Here is a 23,855-nt window from a genome sequence, read left to right on the forward strand (position 1 = left end):
ATGAACACCTAGGCAAAGACCAGCACTTCTGGAACAATGTGCTCTGGACAGATGAGTCAAAGGTAGAGCTATTTGGCCACAGTGCCAGAAGACATGTTTGGCGAAAACCAAAGACAGTATTTGACCACAAGAACCTGATACCAACTGTAAAGCATGGTGGTGGAAATATTATTGTTTGGGTCAGCTTTGCTGCATCAGGGCCTGGGCAGTTCACCATCATAGAATCCACTATGAATTCTTCATTGTACCAGAGGGTGCTTGAGGATAATGTGAGGCCATCTGTCGGAAAGTTGAAGCTCAACCGAAGGTGAACCTTGCAACATGACAATGACCCCAAACATACCAGTAAATCCACCAAGCAATGGCTGAAAAGAAAGAAATGGAGGGTTCTGGAATGGCCAAGTCAAAGCCCGGATCTAAATCCCATCGAGATGTTTTGGGGGGATTTGAAACGAGCTGTGCATGCAAGAAACCCCTCAAACATCGCACAGCTGAAAGAATTCTGCATGGAGGAGTGGGCAAAAATTTCTCCCAGTCGATGTCAGAGACTGGTAGACAGTTATAAGAAACGCCTACTTGAGGTTGTTTCTGCCAAAGGGGGCAATACCACCTATTCGTGCCAAGGGTGTACTTACTTTTTCCACATGCAAAATTTGCATTTATGTTGATTTAAATCATGCAATGGACTTCAAAATGTAAATGTTTCATGATATTTGTTATATTATATTACCTTTATCTATCAATATTGTTGAAATGAAGATCAAATAGCTGTATGTTGAAATATGTTGAAAAAGTCAAAACTTTACATGGGGTGTACTTACTTTTTCACGTGACTGTACGTATATATATGTGTGTGTGTGTGTGTGTGTGTGTGTGTGTGTGTGTGTACGTACTTGTGCGTGTGTGTATGTACGTACGTGTGCGTGTGTGTGTGTGTGTGTGTGTGTGTGTGTGTGTGTGTGTGTGTGTGTGTGTGTGTGTGTGCGCACGTATGTGTGTGTGTGTGGTTACGTGCTCCTCCCCGACCCCCTGGTCACGGTGTACCTCCGGGCCCCGAGAGGAGTCACGGCAGAAAAATGTGTTATTCTGTATGTCAAAGATCAATGGTGAAGCCACACCAATTGTTACAAACCAACAGGTATTGTATTAAGATCACACAAGAATAACAGTACAAAACAATAGTAATCAATTGTCCAACAAATAGTATATCATTCCTATGATGGTACCATCGGGTTTTTTTTTTTTTTTTTTTTTTTTTTTTTTTTTTTTTGTTTTGTTTTGTATACAATATCGAGGCTCGTCAAAGAGCGAACATTAATCACACAGAAAGACAAACCGACACATAAAACATATAACATAGGGAGCGGTAGACAAGATGGGGAGAGAGGGGGAAGGACACAAACACAACATTTGAGAGCAGGGACCGAGAGACATGGAGACATCGAGAGATCTGAGAGAGGGCGAGGGCTTTGGGGGGGGGGGGGGGGGCGTGGGAAGGGGGCAGTGGGAGAGGTATAAAACATATGGACACTGCCAGGACTTCCAGGAAAGAAGTTGGAATTTCAAACAAGGTGGATCTGGGGTGAATTAGCGGGGGTAGAAAAGATCAAGGTTTTGGATGGGGGAAGATAAGAGATGGTGGTGAACAGCTGTTTTAAAGACCTGGAGGGAGGAGTGGGATTGAAGGGAGTGAGGGAGTTTGTTCCAGAGGCGGGAGAAAAGAGGAATGAAAGAGTGAAGGTGAGCGGAGAGCCGAGATTTCGGCAGTTTAACCATCAGAGGGTTGCTGGCAGATCTTGTGCGACCTGTAGGAATATTTGGGGGACAGAGCACAGAGAGAGCTGGGGGTGCAAGGCCGGAGAGGAGTCGGTAGAAGACAGAAAGACCACCTACCTGCCTGCGGTGAGTGAGTGAAAGGCCCTCAGAGATAGCTTCATCGCGGGAGATTCCAATAATTCTGAAAGCTTTGGTTTCAACAGCGTGAAGCCGAGCTAGGTGTGAGGCAGGAGCACCGGCCCATAGTGGAGAACAGTATTCCATTGAGCTGCGGATGAAAGCCTTGTATGTGGTGAGGAGCTCAGGTGTGCCGAGGAAGGACTTCGCACGACGGAGGATGCCCAGTCGGCGACTGGCTTTGGAGGCCAGCTTGGAAATGTGGTTTTCCCAAGAAAGATCATGGCAGATAGTGAGACCCAAAATCTTGAGCGACAGAACTTCTTGGAGAGGATTCTTGAGAAAGTAGATGGGAGGGTTGTCCAGTCGATCTTTTCGGAGAGACATAGTAAGAGTGTGAGATTTGTCAGGATTGAAAGACATGTTCCACTTGTTTGACCAGTCTGTGATTTTGTCCAGGTCTTCAGAGAGTGAGGAGGCAGCAGACTGCCGATCTGAGGGAAGAGGAATGGAGCGGCAGAGAGTGGAGTCATCAGCAAAGAGATAGAGAGGATTTTCGAGAGAGTCAGAGAGATCATTGATGAAGACCAGAAAAAGCACGGGGCCCAGAACACTGCCTTGGGGAACTCCAGCCTGAACAGGAAGAGGAGATGAGAGAAACCCATTCAGGGCCACACGTTGACGACGACTAGAGAGGAAGTCCGCCAGCCATGCGTGGAGATTTCCATGGATACCAAAGGAGGAGAGTTTGGTGAGCAGAGCGGGGTGCCAGACCGTGTCGAAGGCACGTGATATGTCGAGGGAGACAGCTCTAATTTCCTGTTTGGCATTGAGGACCTCCATCCATTGTTGAGACAGCAGAAGCAGCATGTCCAGAGTAGAGTGACCTTGTCTGAAACCAAATTGATGATCAGAGATCAAGCCATTGGAGAAGAGGAAAGATTTCATATCAGAAGCAATGATGGATTCCATGATTTTGCTGATAATTGGGAGAAGGCTGATTGGTCTGTAGTTGCTAGGATCTGTTTTTGCACCTTTTTTGTGCAAAGCGGTGATGTTGGCTGATTTCCAAGCAGATGGCAGTTGACCTTGAGCAAAAGAGAGGGTGAAGAGAACAGAGAGAGGGTGAGATAGAGCAGCAGAGCAGGATTTTAGGACCCGTGGGCTGATGCCGTCGGGTCCAGTTGCAGAATCAGAGTCGAGGGTTGACAGAAACTTTTCCACCTTGTCAGGAGGAAAGGACACGGAGTCCAGGAGCAGCAGGGTACGACTGGGTATGGTGGGTACAGAGAGGGATGGGTTTGGGACACAAGATTTAGAGGCAAACACAGAGTTGAGGCATTCAGCTTTTTCACGTGCGGAGTCAGCTGTGAAGCCGTTTGAGGTAAGGGAGGGGATGGAGGGGGAACAAACACCAGAAACGGATTTGACCAGACGCCACCAGGATTTGGAAGAGGGAGACAGATAAGAGAGTTCGGTCTTGAGAACGGAGAGATATTGTTTCCTGGCTCTCCTGAGGGTGGACACACACTTGTTTCGGGCTTTGTGAAAGGAAATGAGATTTCCTTCCGTTGGATTTGCTTTCCAGGAGACGAAGGCAAGTTGTTTCTGGGCAACAGCCTCACCACAAGATTCCGTGTACCATGGACGGGAGGAAGGGTATGACAACTGAAGACGAGATGGGATAAATCTGTGCATGAGAGAGAGCAATTTACTTTGGAAGAATTCCCAGGATGAGTTGATGTCAGAGGTGGTAGAGATGGGAGACCAGTCCAGATGATTGATGGCTGCTTGAAGACCGTGCCAGTTGGCCTGAGTGAAATGCCAGACTCGTCGACGCTGAGCAGGCTCCCTGAGGATGGTCAGAGAGATGTCCACTTTAACAAGGACATGATCAGATGATGGGTGGGTGGGATGGGTTCATACAATATAATTCACTGTGCTCCAAGTGAGCGAAAAGAAGAAGATTCCCAATGTCTCTATTCCCCGGCTTTAAGCCAAAGTCGATCCGCTCCTGTGATCGACAGATCAATGTCCAATCGAGATCAGAATCCTGTTGGGTTGGCAGTTACAGTCCGGCTGCCAAAGCTGTGCAAAGGCGCCCTCCAGGCCACTGGGAAATCCAAAGGCGCCCTCCAGGCCACTGGGAAATCCAAAGACGCCCTCCAGGCCACTGGGAAATCACACCCTCGGGTATGGATGTTCCACAGCTCGCAGTCGGCAAACCTCAGATTTACCTTCAGGTATATCCGCGTTACACACACACTTACACACTTACTTACACACACACACACACACACACACACACACACACACACACACACACACACACACACACACACACACACACACACACAATACGTCTGAAAGCGGTGAAAACGGCTGACGTGAAGCAAAGAAAAACCTTGCGCGACGCGCAACGGCTGAAGCGAAGCAAAGAAACCTTGCTCGACGCACAAAGCGCGCGAATCAAAATGGCCAACGGCCGTACTCGAGACGTAACGGCAGTCCAATGATTCTCTTCGGAATCGACCACAAAACCTGACACGCAGGCTTATCTGTCACAGCGATAGTAATTCTGTCGCAGGAATCACTTTCCTGGGAAACCCAAAGTTCACTCGTGACTCTTGCTCGCCAACGTTCGCTCTAGACCTCGAAGCGACTATGCTTCTTGTCCGACTCCACTCGCTCTGCCTTCTTTTTCTCCTCTTCCTCTTCGTCGTCCGGTTCCGGTTTCATTTAAAACTAACTTTTTCACCTTTTGAAAACAGTTCATAAACAATAAACCTTTTGACAACAATAATAGTACATGGAATCGAAAATGTTTACAGTGGATGAAAACCACCACAACGGAAGTGAGTAATCCGTAACAGAGTGTGTGTGTGTGTGTGTACGTGTGTACGTGTGTATGTGTGTATGTGTACACTTATATTTTATTACTTGTATATACACCAGTGGGGAATGCTTGCATACTGCAAGAAGCAGCTACTCTTGTGCATCCTATGTGCAGATGTAATAAATATAGGCTTTATGTATTTGATGATTTCGATTGTGATAGATATTTATATTCAAGAGTACAAGGTTGCAATGATATGCAAGCCAAGAGACAAACAAAAATGTTGCATATTCACAATTAACTTCATCAAACAATGACGAAAAAAAATGTCATGTGACCCAAAATGCAATATAATTAAATATGCAACATTAAAAGTGTGTTGTCAATAATATGATTACTGACTAATTAAGAAATTGCTAATTACGATGATTACTTCGTAATTAGCAATATTTAAAATGCATAATTATGCACATCATAGATCAGATATTATGGACATAAGAATCAGTTGTAATTGCTTCCTTTCTAAAATACGAGGACGTGCCCGTACGTGGGTGCCCGTTCCGTGGCCAAAAAAAGAAAAAAAAAAATTTCCAAATTTAAATCAAGTGTACCTCCCTGTCTTTGCTAGCCATGACATTCGATGCCATTGACCATTGCCACTCCTACGCCACGGTGAGGCGACAGGGTAGGATTTGTAGGAGACCTGAAAGTGCAGTGTCAGTATGTATTCCATGTTCGAATTGTATTAGTTTTAAAATAGTTAAAAAAAAAAAAGGTTTGCAAAGCATATCAGCAAATTGAAACAGAATTGAAACAGAGCAGAATTCGTTATTATTATTATATCTATTACTACAAATTATTACAAATTATTACATTACAAATGTTATTCGTTAATGTTAATTCCCTGCCATCACCCTCTGCCATCACCCTCTGCCATCACCCTCTGCCATCACCCTCTGCCATCACCCTCCCATCACCCTGCCATCACCCTGCCATCACCCAGCCCCATTACCCTGCCCCATCACCCTGCCCCATCACCCTCCCATCTCCCCCCCATCACCCTCCCATCACCCTCCCATCACCCTGCCATCTCCCTCCCACCACCCTCTGCCACCACCCTCTGCCATCACCCTCTGCCATCACCCTCTGCAATCACCCTCTGCTATCACCCTCTGCCATCACCGTCCCATCACCCAGCCATCACCCTCCCAGCACCCTGCCATCACCCTGCCATCACCCTGCCATCACCCAGCCCCATCACCCTGCCCCATCACCCTGCCCCATCACCCTCCCATCTCCCCCCCATCACCCTCCCATCACCCTCCCATCACCCTGCCATCTCCCTCCCACCACCCTCCCACCACCCTCTGCCACCACCCTCAGCCATCACCCTCTGCCATCACCCTCTGCAATCACCCTCTGCTATCACCCTCTGCCATCACCGTACCATCACCCAGCCATCACCCTCCCAGCACCCTGCCATCACCCTGCCATCACCCTGCCCCAGCACCCTGCCCCATCACCCTCACATCTCCCCCCCATCACCCTCCCATCACTCTCCCATCACCCTCTGCCATCACCCTCTGCCATCACCCTCCCATCACCCTGCCATCACCCTCCCATCACCCTGCCATCACCCTCCCATCACCCTGGCCCATCACCCATCCCATCTCCCTCCCAAACAAAGAATAATAAAAATTGTCTACATGTACATTGTACACACCTTTATGTCGTTAGCACCACTTCATAAGGCACCACGTACGGGCTTCTTCTTTGTTTCCTCGTCCTGGGCAAGAATGCGGAGGCTGCTGGAACTGCCAACCCTAGAGGTCGCCACGTAGAACTGGCAATGGCAGAAGAAGGCTCTTGGGCAGAAGATCCCAACATGGTGTAGCGACTGCCAAAAGAAGTTGTGGATGTATTTTGATGAAATCTTTTCGTAACAATTTTTCCTCAAGCAATAAATAAATAATAAGAATTGTCCACATGTACACACCTGTATGTCGTTAGCAGCTCTTCATAAACAACATTGCTGAGGAAACGGCACTTCTCCAGGAGATCCTCACATGGTGTACAACTGGCAAAAGAAGTAGTGCACGTATTTTGATGAAATCTTTTCGTAACAATTTTTCCTCAAGCAATAAATAAATAATAAGAATTGTCCACATGTACACACCTGTATGTCGTTAGCAGCTCTTCATAAACAACATTGCTGAGGAAACGGCACTTCTCCAGGAGATCCTCACATGGTGTACAACTGGCAAAAGAAGTAGTGCACTTATTTTGATGAAATCTTTTCGTAACAATTTTGTCTTCAATCAATAAATAAATAATAAGAATTGTCCACATGTACACACCTGTATGTCGTTAGCAGCTCTTCATAAACAACATTGCTGAGGAAACGGCACTTCTCCAGGAGATCCTCACATGGTGTACAACTGGCAAAAGAAGTAGTGCACGTATTTTGATGAAATCTTTTCGTAACAATTTTTCCTCAAGCAATAAATAAATAATAAGAATTGTCCACATGTACACACCTGTATGTCGTTAGCAGCTCTTCATAAACAACATTGCTGAGGAAACGGCACTTCTCCAGGAGATCCTCACATGGTGTACAACTGGCAAAAGAAGTAGTGCACTTATTTTGATGAAATCTTTTCGTAACAATTTTGTCTTCAATCAATAAATAAATAATAAGAATTGTCCACATGTACACACCTGTATGTCGTTAGCAGCTCTTCATAAACAACATTGCTGAGGAAACGGCACTTCTCCAGGAGATCCTAACATGGTGTACGACTGGCAAAAGAAGGTGTGCACTTTTTTTGATGAATTCGTTTCGAAACAATTTTTCTTCAAAAAATAAATAATAATAAAAACTTGTCTACATGTACATTGTACACACCGTTATCTCGTTAGCACCTCTTCATAAACAACGTTGCTGAGGAAACGGCGCTTCTTCTTTGTTTCCTCGTCCAGGGCAAGAATGCGGAGGCTGCTGGATCTGCCAACCCTACTGGCCGCCACGTAGAACTGACCATGGCTGAAGAAGTCTCGTGTGCAGAAGATCCCAACATGGTGTAGCGACTGTCCTTGGGATTTATTCACAGTCATGGCAAAGCAGGGTCGTACCGGAAACTGACGACGCCGCAGAGTGAACGGGAACATGTTGTCAGATGGACTCAAGGTTATGCGTGGAATGAGCAATGTGCGTCCAGAATTGACACCCATCACAGATTGTGCAACCAACAGATTTGGAAGGATCTGAAGTATGATGTACCTTGAGCCATTGCAGTGCCCGCTTTGCTGGTCGAAGTTTCGCAGCAGCATGATTACCATACCCACCTTGAGAGAGATTCGATGTGGCGGCATACCAGATGGACAGAGGGTGTTCAGGAACTCAGGCGGATACAAATGATCACCCTCAGATTCCGCTGTATCGACGCTACAGCAAACATGTTCCTCCCCTGGAAATATGGTCGTCATGTAGGCATTTACCTGATCGACTTCGGAATTGGTCGGACATAGTATAACACGCTCGCATAGCCACTTGGGGTTGCTAATGTTGTTATGCAAGTCTTCGTACACCCAAGTGACAATATCCTGAAGTTTTTCACCTGGAAGAATGAGCGGTTCCCTGAGCTCAATAGCAAATTCACCCTCTTCTGGATTGACAGGAATCTTCCCTTCACCCAGATCCAGCAGGAATTTTGCAAATTCAGATTCGTCCTGTTGTTCTCCAGCACCCTGCATGATCCTCATGTTTACTCTGAGACGAAGTATCTGCACTTTTCTCCACAGGTATGAGCTCTTGAAGCACCTTCCAACTATGTCAATACGGCTACCGTGTGGCACAACAGTAAGGATCTGCCTCCAGTCACCACTGAAAACCATTGCGATGCCGCCAAATGGGTCCTCTGAGCCCCGAAGCCACTGGAATGTTCGATCTGCTGCCTCCAATGCGCGACGATCCATCATTGAAACTTCATCCACCACCATTAGATTAGTCATGCGTATGAGTGCTGCAGTGGTGTCATTTTCACTGATGTTGCAAGTGGACTCATCAGTGAGAATGAGAGGACACTTGGTCCTACTATGGAAGGTGGCCCCTTTAGGCAGCAGCGTAGCTGCAATACCACTGGCAGCAGTTGCAAGAGCCACTTTGCCCATTGCTCGCACTTTGTAGAGTATATGAGACAATGTGAATGTTTTCCCAGTCCCACCACTTGCATCAATTGCAAGCATGCAGCCATGTCCGTGTTCCACACTCCGCATCACTGTATCGACAACAACGCGCTGCTCGTCATTAAGAAGGCACTCTGTTTGAGCGATGTGAGCCTCAAGTTCTCCTATATTGTGCACTGTTTCGTGCTCGATGACGCGCGGAATGCGAGACTGGAAATGAAGTGGTTCAGGTTCAGGAAGGCCAAAGGTCTTACTGAGCGAAAAGCCGTGGCACTCAACTTTGTTCTTCAGCTCTTGGAGCACTGCACTCACAATGCGTCCATTTGGTTCATTCACACCTGCTGCACGCATGAAGTCCTCGCACAGCACATACTTGTGCCTTTCCCAGAACTGCACGTGGTTGCCTCTGAGAACGAATATGAGCATGTTGGCAAATACTTCGCGGACTGCAGGGCCAAATGCAATATTTGCAGCCTCTTCCATAACAGAATCCACCTCCTGGTCATTGTCAACGATGCCATATGCAATGCAGGCTGCCAGATAGGTCTCCATGACCCTACCACCAACACGACGGAGATCCTGAAAGCATGTGGGGCCAGGCACGCGGTACAGTAGCATGCGGAGATAGTACAACTCGGCAGTATGTGAGTTGACGGGAATAATGGGGAGTCGCCCAACCGTATCAGCCTTACGGTTATCCTGGAAACTCAGCCTTCTCTTCCGCAATTGAAACCTTTTCCTCAAGTAGGTGAAGTGTTGGAATACATCTGGATATAGAACATGACGCATGTGTGGATGGAGATTCATGGCTTCGAAAAAGGCGGTGAGGGTTGTTGCAGGGGGTCCTGACTCTGCCAAGTTCTGTACGGCACCTTCGTCATTGAACGTGATCACCTGCTCATCCTGTAGATGGAGTGCCAGCATCTCGACTGGTGGGTACTTGCGTTGAATGGGGAAATCGTATATGCGCCAGTATCCCTCAGATGCGGTGATGTAACGCCCTAGTTCGTAGCGTGCCACTTCATCATGTCGTAATGCCTCTCGCATCCTCTCATGAGGCTCAAGTCTGACCAGGCACTGGTCCGGGCCCTTTTCAAGGTATTTGTACAGGTACTTGACACAGGTGACAGCACAGACGATCTCAAGGTTGATGTGAGCATCGTACCTGAGGACAATATATGGATTGTAAGGCACAACCCATGCATTGTTAACTAATACGGTAGCACCGCCTCGTATTGTCTTCATGATGGGATCACCAGGTGCAGCTTCTGCCCGTCTTCTGTACAGGGGATAGGAGTCATCAGAGAAGCTTGTCGTTTGTCGTAGGGCTTTGGGATAGTCCTTTGTGCACTTCCGGTCTGCCATGCAAGGGCTCAAGATGTTCCATTCCCCACATGGGCCGTGAATCATGTGTGATGTCACAATACGGTGTAGTTCCGGATTTGTGAGTCTGTCAGGAATCTCAGCAGAGACCACGCGATCGACATCTGCTGGTGTTCTGGGCTTGTCGCGAGGTACCACGGTCAGGAGCATGTGTATATGGGGAAGGTGACGCTTTTGCGTTTCCTTCACCATCACGTAAGCGTCCACATGCCCCAAGATGTCATGCTTGAGGATGTCTGCGAGGAGTGCTTCCACCTTCATATGAAACACCCGGGCGATGATATCAGGTCTTGCATTGGGGGGCTGACCCTCAAAAACCGATTCTTTAATTTCTGGCCACTTTGGGTTGCAGGTGAATGTTAGGAAAAAGTCTGGCTTTCCCTTGACTCGGACTAAAGCCATTGCATCCTGAAACTCTTTGGCATACCAACGTGGCGACCCATAAATAGACGGTGGCAGAATGGTGAGGCGTCCAGGTAGCACCTCAGCATCACTGTTCAACGTATCAACGATGATCTTATACTTTTCTGCCTTAATTGACTTCTGGTTGCAGCGAATCCAAGTGAGACGGTGTGACTCAATTTTTGCCATCATGTCGCATACGTACTGCTGTGTCAACCTTCCACCACGAAGCAGTAGATTGAAGTGATGAGTAGGATCACGTACTTGTAGATGGTAGCGGTAGAAAGTTGTTGGCGTTGTCCCTGCCAACTCAGTGTGGTACCCCTGAGAGCCGCAGGGTAGCAGAAGTATGTATGATAGTGGGTCATACGCTGGATGCATGGCGTCTATTGTCTGTAAACCTCCCCCTCTGAGGTGAACAGCGACTGCCAGCCTTCCAAACTGCTCAGTTGTCATTGCCCCTGGAGCAATGACAGCCACATCGCTGTCTGGGGAGGGAAGGTTGACGGTACCATGATGAAGGTCTCGGCGCCGCGTGCGACCTGTTAACACAATATTCAGTTCATTGGCGCTATCATTATGAACCACATACTCAATGGCTGATTTGAATTGCTGGACGTATGGGTTGCACTCATGAATGGCCTGTTGTGCTCTTAGCAAAAACTGCTCATTCAGGCCACTGTTCGAGGTGTGGGCACGACGATAATCCAGCTCATGGGCTGGATCGTGAAAGTAGATCTGAGCAAAGCGGGGGGTACAACCCAGATCGGCAAGAGGAGCACCAATGTAATGGTAAACCTTACCTTGTATGCGCACTCCAGGATTGAAGCCAGGCATACGTATCTCTCGGACACCGATACTTGCCATTGCCAGCGCGTTGTTGTACTGTTTCGCGTGCTTCACAAAGGCCTGGCTAAGGAAAAGGCTTTTAATAGCATCTGGAGGATGTGATGGAATTGAACCGGGTTTTGGATTAGTAGGATCATGCATAAGATCGACCTTGCCGTGGTTGCAGCAAAATCCTCTTCTCTCCTCATTCCACACCAAAGCAGCACAATGCGAGCATGTAGTGCATTGAAATATTGAGGTCCTGCTCAGCGCGTGCCTGTACTCACCATGAAGTACCTCTCGGAAGAAATCGGTATCATCGTATCGAGCAAGGTTGCGATTGTCATGGCGAGCCTGCTCTAGTCTCACACGGTGTACAGCCTGATGGTGCAGGGCATCCCTAACTTGCCGGTCTTCTCGCTGGTGAGGGATTTCTTCTGCACGACGACTTGTTATGCGTCGAGTGTCGGCTGCCACGCGAGCAGTCCGTTCTGCATCCGTTTCTTCTGCACGACGACTTGATATGCGTCGAGTGTTGTCTGCCACGCGAGCAGTCCGTTCTTCATCCGTTTCTTCTGCACGACGACTTGTTATGCGTCGAGTGTCGTCTGCCACGCGAGCAGTCCGTTCTTCATCCGTTTCTTCTGCACGACGACTTGTTATGCGTTGAGTGTTGTCTGCCACGCGAGCAGTCCGTTCTTCATCCGTTTCTTCTGCACGACGACTTGTTATGCGTCGAGTGTCGGCTGCCACGCGAGCAGTCCGTTCTTCATCCGTTTCTTCTGCACGACGACTTGTTATGCGTCGAGTGTCGGCTGCCACGCGAGCAGTCCGTTCTTCATCCGTTTCTTCTGCACGACGACTTGTTATGCGTCGAGTGTCGGCTGCCACGCGAGCAGTCCGTTCTTCATCCGTTTCTTCTGCACGACGACTTGTTATGCGTCGAGTGTCGGCTGCCACGCGAGCAGTCCGTTCTTCATCCGTTTCTTCTGCACGACGACTTGTTATGCGTCGAGTGTTGTCTGCCACGCGAGCAGTCCGTTCTTCATCCGTTTCTTCTGCACGACGACTTGTCACGCGCGTAACGTCGCGTGTCAGGCGAGCAGCACGTTCTTCGTCAGATTCCATTGCGCGTGCACGCCGTGCAGCGTCGTTCCTTCGTTCTCGTAAACGACGACTCGATTGGGGCATTGTATAATAGATAATAGAACAGATAATAGAATAGAATAGATAGATAGAATAGATAGATATAACAATAAGACAGTGGGAAGATACAATCGAGACAGTAAGTCGGCACTTTCGTAAGGCCGGAAGTGAAGGCCTCACTGTCCGGAAGTTCGCATGTCGCAGTTACGATTATTCGCCATTTAGTGTTAATAATGCCCAATTATTCAATTAGCGCCAATGTATTTTGGCTGTTTGCAATTTAAGCGCAAGGAATCAATCAATTCAATTAAAAAAATGAAAAGGAAAAACACGCAACAACGTGTCCCGTGATTGGCTACGGGAAGTGAGGTCTTTGGCTGATGGGTGATTGGCTGCCGGAGGAAGGTCGTATATCGCAGTTACGATGAATCGCAAATTCGTTGTTATTAGTTTTAAAACATAGTTTAACGCCAACATAGCGCCAACATAGTTTGCAAACGTGAAATAAATGAATACGCTCTCAAATGTGCCATCCGAGGCAGAGTGTGTCCGCCACGTTCGGCACACGCGATAGTTCGCTGCTCTCTGATTGGTTGAATCGTTTTTTGGACATAGCTCGGTAAGTAATTGTCCGATTAATATGAAACCTTGAAAAGGCACATCCTCGGGTCCCCAGCAATATACCTGGCAAGTTAAAAGTATATCGGACCCGTGGTTGTCGAGAAACAGCGGTCACAGACAAACAGACGTACAGACGTACAAACGTACAAACGTACAGAGATTACTGGAATTATAGATAGATAAAGTCCGGTCTCCTTTGACTGTTTTCAAAGCCCATTGTGTCTGCAATCTGCAAATGGCTAAATAACTCAAGTAAATCACGAATTAATGATTCGAATGAGCTCTTAATTTAAAGCTTACAGCTATAGTAATTTTTAATGTGAACACAGTAAATGTAAAAAGGGAATTCGTCACTGTTGCCAAGCAACCAGTTCCAGAGTAAGCTCCATTGTCTTGGGTCACATGACCTGCAGTGAGCAGACAGAGTCTGCACAGGCTGACTTTCATTCGCGGATATTTCATTTACAGAATTTTTCCGACTTTTTTTTCCTGGGATATTAGCTTCGAATTGTATCCATTGCTCCAGTGATGGAACTCTGCTTTAGCCATAATAATGTAACCACTGTCGAAATTTGTAATTTAATCTCGATCAAATGTACATTTATTTGGTAGATTATTTGGCTGAGTTTGCCATGCTTTCTGCCACACATACGTGATGGGATGTCGGCAGAGATGAACAAATAATCTTTTAATCCACCACCAAACAGTTCTGTAACCTCTAGATAAAATAGCAACACTGGGTTATCTACAACAGCACATGATGGGGAATGAGGAGAAAGGAAAAAGGAGCAAGTAGAAATTTGAAGGTGGGATGGTGGGGTTAAGGGAGCATCTTGAACGGCTTAAATAAACAACGTAATCAGCATGCTTCAGTAGCTATATGAATAAACTGATATGAATGTATAAACGGACATGACATCAACGTAGGTCACAGAGGCTCTGTTGAGGAGCTAGAAGAGGAAGAGACATCAAGGTTCATATTGCACAACTTTTATGTCTGCAGAACGAAGGACTTGCAGGCATCTCCTGTCCACATGTGTTTGAAGATACTGCCAAGTGCCATCAAACCCTTGCTAAGAAAGCGGACATCAAACATTGTAATGTCAAACCATGAAGGAGGTTAAATTGTCATATGGTTTCTTTTCTGTTGATGAGAATGAAAATACACATGGCACAATTGGATGGAGTGCCATTCAATAAAAACATCGTTTATTGTTTGTGACGTCACAAGGGTTCCAGTGCATCTTTCTACCTTTGTGGTTGTCCCTTGAAAAGACTGTGTGTGTGTGTGTGTGTGTGTGTGTGTGTGTGTGTGTGTGTGTGTGTGTGTGTGTGTGTGTGTGTGTGTGTGTGTGTGTGTGTGTGTGTGTGTGTGTGTGTGTGTGTGTGTGTGTGTGTGTGTGTGTTTTGTGTGTGTGTTTTGTGTGTGTGTTCGATGTAATTTTTCACACACTTACACTGTTTTCCTTCAGTCTGTCATCTATCACATCATAAATCCTCCATCACAAGCTCCGCATTTTGAAATAGTGTAACAATTTGGGAAAATATTGTTTAGTTCCCAGCTGGGTGTCACCCAGAGACATCTCGGTCAGCTAAAGGAAAATAAAAGGGTTCTAAAGGTGACTTTTTTGCGCAGGAAGGTTGCAGCAAGTGGGCTACTTCAATCCTGTCAGAACCCCCTTCTTCTTCTTTGGCCAGAGCTGTCTTCAATCACATGCTCGCTAACGGCGCTCCTGCAATCAGGCCTCCCATGCCGGCGGGCATGCTCTGGCTGTCTTGGCTTTCCGCTGTAATCAGAACTTTGAGGTAATACCGTCTACCCAGGCGTCATCGTGCCAGCTGGTGCCAATAAGCACTGCCGTTTCAACAACGAAATGAAATAAATATGAAAGAACACATTTGACTTTTGGTTTCATTTCTTCCTTCTGTGTGTATGTATATATATATATCCATTCCTCACATTCTAAGAAAGCAGCATTGTGCCTTCTTCAATTTTCATGCCGTGTTCATCTTGTTAAAAACACTCTATGTAACTTCCGTTGTTATGTGACGTTCATGTCTTTGCATTGCTAGCCATCCGGTCATTTTGCCAGAAACAAAGCATTCAAATGGATCAATTACATGACGAGGAATATGTCGTGCAGTTAAATTCTCAAAATGCCCGAAGCGGTTTAAACTTCAAAACCTGGAATGCTCAATTCATGGTGAGCTTTTTGATGTATGCTGAAGAGCTTATGCAAACATCCCTTGTTTGATTAGAAGAAGGGACAAGAAAAAAAAATAGCTGTGTCTGTTATTTTCATTGGTCCCAGTTAATTACATATATTGCATTTCATTATTTTCACTTTAACATTGATACCTTTGATGTAGTTAATGCATCTTCATAAATTTGGTGGAACATCATTCTGTCAATCATTGTGTTCCACCATTGTTTGGTGGAACAAACATACTTTGTTCTGTGGTTAAAGTGGAACCAATTGGATTCCTTTTATTATTATTTTTAATTCTTTTATTTTTTAATCTTACATATACAGTATATGTATATATACAGTATAACTAACCCCTGCTCTCGCGGGTAAAATGGCCTTAAAACGATCATTCATTCAATCATTCATATATATATATATATATATATATATATATATATATATATATATATATATATATATATATATATATATATATATATATATATATATATATATATATTCCTTATTTTATTTCTTGTCTGGTTTTTGTTTTTCTCCGAGTAAATAATGTGCTTGCATTATACAGTACTTGCCCACAACACATGGTCATTGTGGTGGCATTTTACCATCTGATATTGGTTGAATATGTATTTTTTACACTTCATTGAAATGTCACATTTGTTCAAGCTAAGCACACCAAATGTCAAAACAGCCGTTAAGCTTTGTTGGCATGTCACTTAGGATTAGTGCAAGTCACTATAACAACTACGACAGACAAGACAAGCGTAACGCTTAAAATGGATGCTGGTTCGTTGCATAGGTTTATCAGTCGTTAAGTCGTATTTTTTCCACCTTTTAAATATATGATCGTGAAAATTCAGCATCAGAGCAGCCAAATAAGCCATGTTGTGCATCTTTTAATTTTTTTTTTAAAGAAAGCACAACAATATAAATAGTTAAATTACTATACATAGCTTATTTATTCAATTCTGTTGTGCTTGACTTAGAAATTATCATTCGACTCATTTGAAGAAAAAAACCTGATGAAAAAAAATAAAATAATGAAATCTTTGACGAAAATAAATGATTATGCCTTTTTGTCACACTTAAATGAAGTAGAAAATGAATTGCACTCAATATGATGTCTCTAACTATTTGAGATTTAAAACTTTGACTTTGACTAAAAATACCAACTTTATCTGAGAAAGTTTGATTCCTTCCTTCTCTATTTAACCCAAGAATGTCTGATTACTCCAATGTCTATTTTAATGTTTTCATGCTTATGTGAAGGAACACTGACAATTTCAACAATTCTATTTCGTTTGTTACATAAATGTAAAACAACATACAACTCGATTCATGTGAAATATATAGTTCCATGAATCGTTAACCTCTACATGGATTGAATGAATGAATGAATGATCTTTTTTAAGGCCATTTTCCCCGCTAGAGCAGAGGTTAGCCTTGCGGGCCCCATGACAATCATGGTTCCCTGTTTGAGGCAATGTTTTTATGGCCGGATGCCCTTCCTGACGCCAACCCTTAGTCGCCTCTTACGATGCGCAGGGATACGGTGTACCTATTCTAAACCGGGGTACACACCGGGAAACCTCTACATGGATTAAAGTGTGAAATTTTCAATGCACCAAACTTGCAAGCCGTTTTAATTAATTCCTAGGCAATCCTACTTTACATTCCAATAATAATTACCATTGATTGCTATTTTTCGATTATTTTTGAAATTCCATGTTTAAAAATTTCTTCTTGAATATGGAACTGTTGTTGTTCCTGTTTATTCAGCTTTTGTGATATGCAAAGTAAAATTTAAAAACTTTGATGATGTGTTAAAAAAAAAAAATAGCCAGAGGAGCAGGCCTAATAGTTAACCCTTTGCAAACAATGTCATGGGATATTTCATGTGATCAAGCCAATTAGAGCATTTGGGACAGTATGCTTCATGTCCCTTCTTGTTAACAAAAATATATCATAAGTCTGATCTAATTTTGTCAAAAATCAGTATTATTATTAACTGCAATTAGCCGAGATGTACGTATAGAAGCCTAAAGGGCCTATCTCATTGGCCTGGAGACTAGGTGGCGACCTGGTGGCGACTCGAGTCTCCGCTGGTTGTGGAGACGTCTCCGCGACGTCTCCTGGAGACTAGCCGGGTCTCCGGGAACTCGCGGGAAATTCAAACATGTTCGATTTTTTTGGACGTCGCAGAGACTAATTTTGTCCGCGACTGGGGAGACGTCTCCACGACGCTGCTTAACGCTGCTTGACCCACTTTAGAGACCACGTGACTGAGCGCGTGCTGGCATCATCGAGACGCCTTCACTCCTGGTCCAAGTCAGGTACAGGATCCGGTCAAGGTCTTCATCATTTGGTACTTGTTCCTGCTACTGCTGCTGCTCCTTGTACTGCCTTGGAAGAGGCCCCACCATCTTGTCTTGCCAGGGGACAGCTCCAACTCCAGAGTAGTACTGTCCTTCCACCATGCCACCCAAGGGCAGTGGGGGCCGGAAGGGCAAGAAGAAGGAGGATGAAGCAGTTGTAGCAGCTTCAGTGCAGTTTGTGGATGCTGAGGCAGCAGTTGATGCTATAGAAGATGAGGAACATGGTTCCAGCGGCGATCCGACTAGAAAACAATATGATTGGAAAGCGGGGCATCAAGAGGCAATGGCTGACTTCTGGGAGGATCATCCGGAATTTTACGATAAATCGTATGCAAGATACAAAGATAACCAATACAAGAAAGCAGCGGTTGAAACCTTCCTTGTTGATATGCAGAACATCTTCGAGGAGATCAAGAAGCCCCTACCTACATGTGTGTATATTTAAATTGCATTGAATTTATATTTAATTGCATTAAAATTATATTTAATTGCATTAAATTAAATACATGCAAAAATATGTAAAAAATGTAGCGAAAGGAGTAGTGATGAATATCGTCGCCCTGGCGTCGCCTTGGTGAGAGCGCAAGCCATTTTTTGGTCTCCCGAGTTGCCGCGACTGATCAGTCGCGGCAGTCGCGGCGACGTCTCCGCCAATGAGATAGGCCCTTTAATAATGACCCTGGCCATATCGTGATTCGGAGACTTATTTGCTATTTTGATGTATTTTTATGCCTCCACCGCCAAAGTCGCCGGAGGCATTATGTTTTCTGGTTGTCCGTACAGCCTAAACCTCGTTTTTCTCAGCAACCATATGTCCGATTGAGACAAAACTTTCAGGGTAGGAGTGACACCCATGCAGAATGTTTTATGATAATTGTGACGTAATAGGTCACGTGGTATGGCAGCTATCTTGGATTGAAAGCAAATAATTAAAAAATTATTTCTCGGAAACCGCTGAATGGAAAAATTTTAAACTTGGTACATTGTCAAGTACTCCCAATGGGGAACAAAAGCATGACAAAGATGACATCATAGGTGAAGTTGTTTACCAGCCAAAAATGTTTTAATCAAATTCCTTATCCTAAAAATCTGAAATTGCATGCACATGATCTATGATCCATTTGTATTGAAATATGAAATTTATGACATCATAGGTCACATGGTTTGGCAGCCATTTTGGATTGAAGGGAAATATTAAATAAATATATCTCTGAAACCGCTAACCCTATCGATGCGAAATTTTACAAATATCATCTAACAGCATTGTTGCATATAGTTTGAAAATGATGATGTCATAGGTCACGTGGTTTGGCAGCCATCTTGGATAGAAAAACGAACCTTATCCAATCAACACGAAACTTTACAAACGTTATCCGCGACTCATACATATGCAGAGTGATGGCATCTACCCATTGTGGGACTATGCGGAGGCATATCGGCGACACAGTCACATTGTTCTAGTTTTTTTTAAATAAACCTAAATACAGTACTGTGATTGAATCTGGAACTCAACTGTATAGTTGTTAGTCTATTTTTTCACCATTTAGATTCAATGGTGTGGATTGATATGTAAACTTCTTTTAATTGGGTCTTCCTAAGTCTGCAATTCCAAATAACAGGCATAATGCGCTCGAAGGTCAAGATGTGACCACAGACGGAGTCTATCAGAAGACATCATGGGCTGCATACCATGCCAGCCACCAGGAGCCAGGCCAAGCTATCATCACGCCAACTTCACTGCTTCCTCTGTTCCATGAGAGTGCACACACGGTCGCAATGATCAGACACTCCATGGATGTGGTCAGAAATGCCATTGAGCATCTCAACCCGGGCCAAACGCCTGTTCTGGCTTTCGACCAGCCACTGTTTGCTCTTGCGAAGCAGATACAGTGGAAGTGGCCAAAAACACATGGGGAAGACAAACTTGTGGTGATGTTCGGAGGCCTGCATGTCGAGATGGCAGCACTGAAGACACTAGGTGACTGGTTGCAGGGAAGCGGGTGGACACATGCACTCGCACAGGCACAGATTGCTACTGCAGGAACCGCTGACTCCTTTCTTTGGGCCTCGCACGTCACACGCACAAGAATGGCACACCAGGTCACAGCGGCTGCCTTGTACATACTCCAACGACGTGCATACGATCAGCACAGCGCCAGTGCAGAAGATGACCAGCCTCCCGAGGACTTCGAAGACTGGTGCCATGAGAAAGAGAACAGCTCTCCCCAGTTTTTGTACTGGGCAACAGTCCTGGATCTGGAGCTCTCCATCCTAATCTACGTGCGATCTCTGAGAGAGGCAGATTTCAGCATGTACCTGGATGCTCTAACTGAGATAGTCCCATGGTTCTTCGCGCTGGACCATATAAACTATGCACGGTGGATACCGGTCCATCTGCGTGACATGGCAGAACTTCCACAACAGCACCCAGAGATCTACAATGAGTTCAAGGCAGGCCACTTCACAGTGCAAAAGACCAAGAGGGCATTCTCAGCAATTCCTCTTGACCAAGCACATGAACAGAACAATGCCCGTGTCAAGTCTGACGGAGGTGCCGTTGGCCTGACGGACAATCCCAGTGCTCTGAGGCGCTGGATGGTCGCCGGACCCGAGGTGGCCAGAGTGATCATGGAGTTTGAGGAGGCGAACATGCATCCAAACGCCAAGGAGGAGACACGTCACCATGAAGAAACACCAAGTGCACAGAAAGCATTTGCCAAAGATGTACAATCACTTGTGGCTGTCATTGAAGAGCTGGGGAATCCCTTCGAGGAGGATAGTCCAGATTTGCTGGTCCGAGACACCAAGGAGATTGCCGATCCTGCAGTGATTGAAACAGTTCGCACTGCCAAGCAGATTGGACAAGAACAGTTTCAGGCATACTCAAATGATTGCCTCATAGACAGAACCAAGACTATTGACGAACCTATAAAGAGGAACAAGCCCCCCCTCTTCGGAACAGACAGAAGACCAAAAGCGCCCAAAGGAAAGGAAGCATCTATGAAGAATGATATGGCCTTATTTGCAAGGCTCTACATAGGCAGCCAGAACCGCGATGGGAACCTGGACGAGTTATTCCGTCATGAAAATCAAGCATGTCCTCCCGCGTTATCTGATGCAGGCAAGCTACACCTGGGTAGCAAAAGCGACTTGCTGGTGTGCCTTGAAGGTGTTGCTGAAGCTCAGTCTGATGCACCTGGTGTCACTTCTGTTGTCCTTGACAGCGCCGTCATCGTGCAGATGTTGAAGCCTGGCACTGCCAAGACATTTGAAGAATATGCCCACCAAGTCTTCATCCCATACGTCGAAGGGCAGCTGCGTGGTGCTTCACGTCTCGACCTCATTTGGGATAGCTACAAAGATGGCTCCTTGAAGTCGGCGACAAGGGAGAAACGAGGAAAAGGGGTGCGCCGGCGCGTGGTGAGCACCGCAGCCATACCAGGAAACTGGCAGAGTTTCCTACGTGTCGATGCAAACAAGGTGGAGCTCTTCACCTTCCTGTCCAATGTGCTGGTGCAGTCCTTCCATGACGAGGCAAAGGAGCTGGTAGTTACTGATGGTGAAGCAGTGATATGCTTTCCAAGGCAGGAAGATGAAAGCTCACTGGCTCCATGCAGTCAAGAAGAGGCGGACACTCGCATCATGCTGCATGTGGCCCATGCTGCAGAACATGACCACCGTCAGATTCAAGTTCGAACCGTAGACACCGATGTCGTCGTCTTGGCGGTGATGGTAGCCCACGCACTAACATGCGTGGATGAACTCTGGATTGCCTTTGGGACGGGCAAGAACTACCGCTACATCCCTGCCCATGAAATAGCTGCCTCCCTCGGCCCACAGAAGGCACGTGCCCTCCCTGTCTTCCACGCCATGACCGGATGTGACACGGTATCAGCATTCGTGGGGCATGGGAAGAAATCTGCCTGGGCCACATGGAACTCGTTTCCAGAACTGACAGATTCCCTGCTCACCCTGACCACCACGCCAGTCAACATCCAGGATGACACAATGCACTGCATTGAAAGGTTTGTGGTGCTCCTCTATGACCGCACCAGTCCATATACGGACGTCAACTAGGCCAGAAAGAAACTCTTCGCCAAGAGGAACTCCGTCCAGCGCATCCCACCTACCTACGATGCTTTGGAACAGCATGTGAAGAGATCAGTCTTCCAGGGTGGCTATGTCTGGGGGCAGGTCTTGGTCCCTCAACCCGTGCTTCCATCACCAACAAGCTGGGGCTGGCGGGAAACAGGATGGGTCCTACGAACCGCTCTGGACCACACTCCCTGAGGCTTCAAAAAGCTGCTTCGAGCTGGTATCGTGTGGCTGCAAAAAAGGCTGTAGAAACCGCTGCAAATGCAAGAAGGCTAATCTGCAATGCACTGGACTGTGTGCTTGTGAAGGAGAATGCCAATAGACACAGACCGTAGCCGCTTCAAAGTCAAGTAAGTGTGCAATAATTTGACTACATTTTCTGAGTTTGTCATTGTCACGGTTATCAGTTCCCTTTTAAAAATAGAGTAAAGTATGTAATCTATAATGCAATTTTTGTTGACTCCAAACCCATTGAATGTGATGAATATCATTTGATTCATGTTCTCCAATAATGGGTACTTTTCAGCGAAAAGTTTCAGGAAAGCAGCCATTTACAAATCAAATAATGGCTTTTTTATTGAAAATACTGGCTCATAATATTTGAATATGCCTTTTTCATGGTCAGTTTACTGAATTTTACACGTTCCTTATATCTACCACCAATACAATAAGAAAATAAGAGTATATAGCCCATTTCGCTAAAGTAAAATGGCGGCCATTTTGGAAAATGGCCGCCGTAGCTGTCCAAGGCACAATCTCGGGTGGCTCCATATCTAGAATTGTTCGGAATACATTATTCTACATGTGTGCCGATTTTGGTGCTTTTATGCAAATTTGAACAATTGATCTGAAATATCAGACTACGCTGCAGGACTACTTGAACCTGAAACAGCAGCAGTCTTCTCACCTGGCAGTGCAGTTTATATTCTTATCTGGTGTAAACTAATCAACATTATAGTTTTTACCTTCGAACGTGAATATGGAACATTTTTGAAGAGAAAATATTAGCTCATCAAAGAGTGAGGTGACGAAACATAAAAGCACAATATACTGATGACTCTGGGGGAGTGGGGACACAGGTGGACTCAATAAGCAGTAGAATGAACAAAAAGGAAGCGAGGAAATTGAGGATGGCGGAAACACAGAAACCTGCAAAAATTAGTGTTGGATCAAGTAGGGTCAATAAGTGAATAAAAAAAAATCATCGGTACGGATGAAGGATAACATGAGATATTGGTGCACAACCAGCTTGAAACCCTGGAGAAAAAAGTGGAATTGAACCACATCCAAGCAGCAGTAGCAAAAACAGGTGAAAAAGGGGAACAAAAGAGTGGATGTGGGTAGAAATACTGTTTTTTGTGACTTTAACAAAGGGGGAGTTACTGGAGGAACCTGTGAATCCTGGGAAGCTGGATGGAGGCAGTTGGGGTGGCATTGGAGGTCTGAGAGAGCAGAAAGAGAAAGAACTGAGAAGAGGCAGTAAAAAAAAACTGGCCTCCAATCTGAGAACAATATGACTTGAGCTTCAATCTCATCATTGGAGATGCCAATAATGTTGAGAGCTTTAGATTATACAGAATTCAGTCGAGACATATGAAGTGGGCCTGCCAGCCAATAGGGAAGAGCAGTACTCGACTGATCTATCGACAAAGGCCGTGAAGGTTGTGAGTAGTTCTGATTTATCAAGGAATGACTTGCAAACAGAGGATGCCTAGTTCACAGCCGACTTTGGAAGCTAAAGTTTTTTATCTGGTCTGCAGCTTTGATGTATGGTCTACATCAGTGATTCTTAAACTGGCGGTGAGAAGATTTCTGGGAGATATGAAGGGTCTGTGGATAATGCTGACCTTTGTGCTTCTTAACACCTATAGGACGGTCATA

The sequence above is a fragment of the Myxine glutinosa genome, chromosome 6 (assembly GCF_964187855.1).
Source record: "Myxine glutinosa chromosome 6, kmMyxGlut1.1, whole genome shotgun sequence".
NCBI lineage: Eukaryota > Metazoa > Chordata > Myxini > Myxiniformes > Myxinidae > Myxine > Myxine glutinosa.